Genomic DNA, 5,466 nt, shown 5'->3' on the forward strand with positions numbered 1-5,466 from the left:
TTATATGTACATACTGGAACACTTTAAAGCATTTTTATATAAAACAAAAAACAACCAGGAAGAAGTAGCTCAGTGCTGTCACTGGAGGTAATAACACTCATACCATGCCTGGAAAGTATGGGTAACCAAACTACACTGAATGCTCCCAGAGGCCAAAGAACTTCAAGCAAAGAGGATTAGAGGCTTTTGAGCTTGCTGTCTGTTTGGGAAAGGAAAAAAGAAAAAAAAAATAGAAGGGAAAATATTTTTGTTGCAAGAACTCTGAAAACCTTAGCTACTACTGACCACTTTCTAAAAGCCTGGAAGCACTGCAATATTTCATCTAAAATTCTATCTGTTTGGATCCTGCCTGCCTAAGTCTGGATTTTATAAGTGTTTATTGGACTCTTTATAGGTATCTGAACACAATATGCTGAGCAACTGCACTCTGATTATCAAGATCCATTAAGCTGTCTCAAATCAGGAGCCCCAAAATTGAAATATCCAAAATCATCAGTCATTTTGAAAAATGTAGGCCATCTCTTTTCCTGTCTTTCCTCTTTGCTAGCTAGAGCTCTCTTTGATATATGGCCCTTTTACATTTTTCCCCAGCAAAGAGAGATTAAGCTGTAAGAGAAGAGCCAGATCTGATTTACCTGTCACTCAGAATCAGCAGCTTTTGGGCTACAAAGTGTACAAAGCTCTTTTGAATTGACTGTCACAAAAGCAGTTTTACTGTTTGTTGTCTTAATGTTTTCTCAATACCATCAATGTGTAGGCTACATTTTGGATCTAACGTATCTATAGACTAGCCTAATGGGCAGAGAAACATTCTAAGTATTTTAGTGTTATTGGTTTAATTTTGATTTGAAGAAATTCATTCAGCCTTGTTTGGGATTTATTTCACTAGAAATGGAATTGGAAACACAGCCTCTAGGTACCTGCAGATAGTACGCCATGGCCAGATTCAAAATCATTCCACTCACCCTTGGAGTGTGCTGGCACAAATTGATTAGTAGTAGCAAGCAGATTAACACATGGTTGGTGCTGAGGTACCGCTTCAATTCAGAGCTTATTTGCCACCACTCATAACATATGTTTAGATATGCTATGCTCCTATATTAAATCTGTTTTGACTACTTAGAGCCCTAAAGCAAGTTGTAGGCTGAGTTTAAGCACCCAATATAGCAATATCGTCCACCCACAGATGTGCTAAAAAGCTCTGGGAGTCTCTGGGGCTTCCCCACTTAGACTTAATGTTTCCTACTTTTTCCTTAGATCTCTCTTTGGACCAATAACATCCACAAAACTAATTTCTCCATTTCCGTTCCCCCAAAAAGCAGAATGTTTATGTCCAAACTGTCTCTTGGGCACTGTCCCTGATGTGTGCTACTCCTCTGGCAAGGGCCAAAACTTCATGCCCATAATTAAACTTCCCACTTGATTACAATCAAGTGCCAAGCCTTGGCACTGTGTTATTAAGTGGTATATATACAGCTCTAGATGCTACTGCAAGGGGACAGGTAGGTGCTTGAGTGCTTAGTTTCTCCATGTACACTTTTTTTATTCAAGCTAATTGTTTAAGGCTTTTTTTCCTGAAGAATACAGAAAAACAAACAAACAAACAAACAAAAAAGACTTTTAAACCTGGCTGACTATATAAGCCACCTAAATTCACGTGTAATCATCTACTGTCCTGATTTCCTGATGTGTTTAACTCCACAGCACTTTCTAAAGAACTTTTTAAGTACCTATGTTCGTTCCAGTCCATTACTGGACTCAAGCTCTCTTACTCATTCCCATTATGGTCAGCATGTTTGAAAATCATATGATTTTTATTTTAGAAACTAAATAGCAAACCAGAACTTCATAGATTTGAATATTTTGATCACAGCTGTCTGTCTTGAAAAGCTTCTGACAATAACATTGTTAGTACTTCATCCTGCTGAATTATCAAACTGACAAATAATCCTCTCTTTTCACTTGTCCATGCCAAAATGTTGATTCTTTAGTAAGAAGTACATAAGCAACTGAGCTAATTATAGCCATGTTTAATGTTTATTAGGTAAATCTGAGATTTAAATTTTATTGTACTTTGAAAATCGTAATCTTATTGAATAGAAAGCTTCTAGAAAAGGTTTTGCAAGCAGGAATGATTAGAAGAATTTAAAGTTAAAAAAAAAAACTCAGTCCTTTTAATATGATCTCTACATTAATCTTGACATTGCAGTAGTATTGCTATAACTATAAAAGCATGTCTAGAGAAAGTGAAAATGTTACACATTTACAATACCGAGTAAACTGAAATGCTCTAATTTTTGCAGGTATGTGAATATATTAATTCCTCTTGTATTTCCAGTTTAATATAATGATTTTTTCCTCACTTAAACTGTTATATGGATCTCTGCATCATGAGACCATACTCAACCTCAAAAGTAGCTGCATTTTGATGGTGAATGAAACAAGTCATTACACAGTTCAGTGTGTTAAAGTGCTCTGAGACCCTCTGGGAGAAGGTATTATATATATATATGTACCAGAGGTATTATTTCAAGGCAGCAATTCTGCCAAATGTTCAACTGAGGACTGAAGCCTTACAGCTGAGTTGTTAACCTCTGGAAACAGGAGTTTAAACTGCATGTGCTGACCTAACCTTACCTCCGGGGGAGCAAATGGTAATAATGAAAAATTATGCAGCTTTTCACCTCCTCTCCAAAGACAAAACAACATTTTAAGCTTAATTTTATGCTCTTTTTCTCCACTTAATTTAGGCATGCTTGTTGCAAAATAACAATTCTTGTGCTTAGTAAGCAGTATTTCAACCTTCTGACTCCCATTCAGCAGGAAAATCATGAGGGCAGGTTGCTTTCATCCTTGCTTTGTAAGCAGAAAAGAATTCATCTCTTGGCCTTCTCAGAGCCTCCTTCAAAGACTGCAACAAACATACAAGGTACTCGTGCCGGATACCCAATAGGTCCCAGCATATAAAATCACAGAAACAAGCAAGGTGAGGAAAATGATCAGAGGTAAAAGATGACAGGAAAATTATTGCAGATGTATCATCTTTGGTTGTCATCTTTAAAGAGGAGGGAAAAGAGAGAAAATACTCTACAATTATTTAGTAGGCCATAAGAGAAAGAGCAAAACAAAACTTGTCATCCTTTCTCAGGCAGGGGAGAATGGAGAGCCTGTCCTGCTCCATTTATAACAAATCTTTACAAACTCTTGGAGGTAATTGTCACAAAGCAGCCTCATGGGGGGTACTGCATTTATTCGTCAAAAGTGGTTATCACTGCACTGCATGTAACAAATGCTTTATTTCTTTTTCTCTGAATATCTGACTTACAAATTGAATGTGAGAGTCTGCTTGCTACTTCCAGTAAGAGGGCCTTAACTACTGATTACTGAAATACAGTAAGATATGGCAAGGAAAATATTACTCAAATAATAGTTATTTATCATGCTCCTACGCTCCTCCCCTCGAGCTTCCTCTTCTGGCAGGAAATGGATAGGTTAGTAAAAAGAAAATATGATAATCTTTATGCTTTGAAATCAGTTAAAATAAAAAATAAAGCAAATAAATGCAAGATAATCATTATTGCACCATTTACATAGTCTGTAACCCTATCAGGTTTACAGAGGTGCTGCACAGAAAAGCAGCTTTCTCTTTCCCAGCCTGTCTTCTTCATTAGCTTCAGATTGTGAATCTTTTCACCTGGCCCTTTGCAAGTAAATTAGGACACTTTTCCATTGTGTCTTAGCTAATTGCTAATACAATCCAGCTGGTTTTTACTGCCTTTTTTTTTATTATTATTTATTTGTTTTCTTCCACAAAAGACACAGAAAGCCATGGACATAGATTTAAAAATAATGGCTACAGTCCATGAATAGTCAAAAAGGGTAGAAGGAAAGACGAGCAGTCCCATGCACTCCATTCCTGCCACTTTTGTTTTTTCATTCACCACCAATAACATCCCTTTCTGCAGTCAGGCCCTCAACCTGTCCCCACTGCTGGTGGGGAAAACTGGGGCAGGACTTCACCTTTTAGCTCCGGAGAGTGGACAAAGTGCAGCTTATGACTTCAGGGTGAGAAGGAAAACCCAAAGCAGAGATTTAAAGTGCCTGTGCCTTTTCACTTTTGGGGCAGGGAGATTTGAGCTTGCCTGGTTACTCATTTACCAGGGTTTGCTTACCAAATATAATGTTCCCTGGTTAAGGAAAGCATTCCTTTTCTATCTTCACTGTGACAACATCCGGGCAAGAGAAGGGAAGTTCAGCCCCAGAGGCTGGTTGGCAGTTCCTGTCACCAGCGCCTCAGGTATGGCTGTTCTCTCAGATGCCTGTATCCATTGTGTCATAACAAGTCACGAAAGCAAACCCATGGTCTGCAAACTTCGTGTCTCAAGAGGCTGAAGTGCATAAGACCAGGCATAGTTGGTCCCTGGAACATCTCTGCTGCAATGCGTTTCAATCTGATTTGAAGGTAAGGGGTACATACTGAGAGGGGTGGTAAGTTTTGACAGCGTCTCAGTGATCCATTTACCACAAAAATTGGGATCCACTAACCTAAAGTGATCTGTCAGCTTCAGGCTGTTCTCTTCCTAGAACCTTAACAACAAAAACGCCAGACTTCTTGCTGTGTGTTCACGTCTGTCCTGCTCCCTAGCAATGTCAGCCAGGCTTCCTGGGTTCTCCTGACATCTATGTCAGCACTCCATCAGAAAGCAAACACACGGTCCTTTGTGAATTATAACACAATGTCACCATGATTTCACAAAGCTCTTAACATCTTCTTCTTTCCATAACTGAGGGCATACTCAAAAGTAAATAGTAAACTAGGGTAATCTTTCCCACAGGTTTGGAGCAGCTCTTTGGATTCTTGTTAATAAAATGTTTCATAAACCACATTGATCATTCAGGATCGAGTGGACTTTCTTGTCCTGTCAGGAAAAGAAGACAAAGAGGAAAAAAAAATCTAGTGACTTTTCAAAATCCTTGGACAAAAAGTTTGGATAAAGTTTAGATTTTTGCATATATTTTACTCCTTTATTGTATTTCATCAATAAAACCAGTTTTTGAAATTAGCCATAATTACAATTAAATGGAGGTTCTAGTATGATGTTTCTGTTGACTTAAGCAAATTGCTCATTTTTATGTTAGGGGACAAGGCAAAAGATCACAATCAGTATCAATTAAGAACACTTTTTATTAATTAAACTGCAACTGTTAATAGAATCAAGCTGTTATTGTTAACAGACAAATAACTGTCTCTGCAGTAAATTCACTTACCCAGCTGTGCCCAGAGACAAAGCAGTGGCTTATTCTGACATGCCAGTGGCATCTTCAGAAAGTCCCCAGGAGACCCTTGTCCCCATCAGGCATACATGTAGCCCTGAAGCCTTTTTTTCACCAAGACACAACCCACCTGCTTCACCACACAAAGATCAAGTCCTGTCCAGACAAAGCCCCTAGGACAGGATGCCACCA

This window comes from Anser brachyrhynchus, assembly GCF_964034855.1.
Source record: "Anser brachyrhynchus genome assembly, chromosome: 2".
Classification (NCBI taxonomy): Eukaryota; Metazoa; Chordata; class Aves; order Anseriformes; family Anatidae; genus Anser; species Anser brachyrhynchus.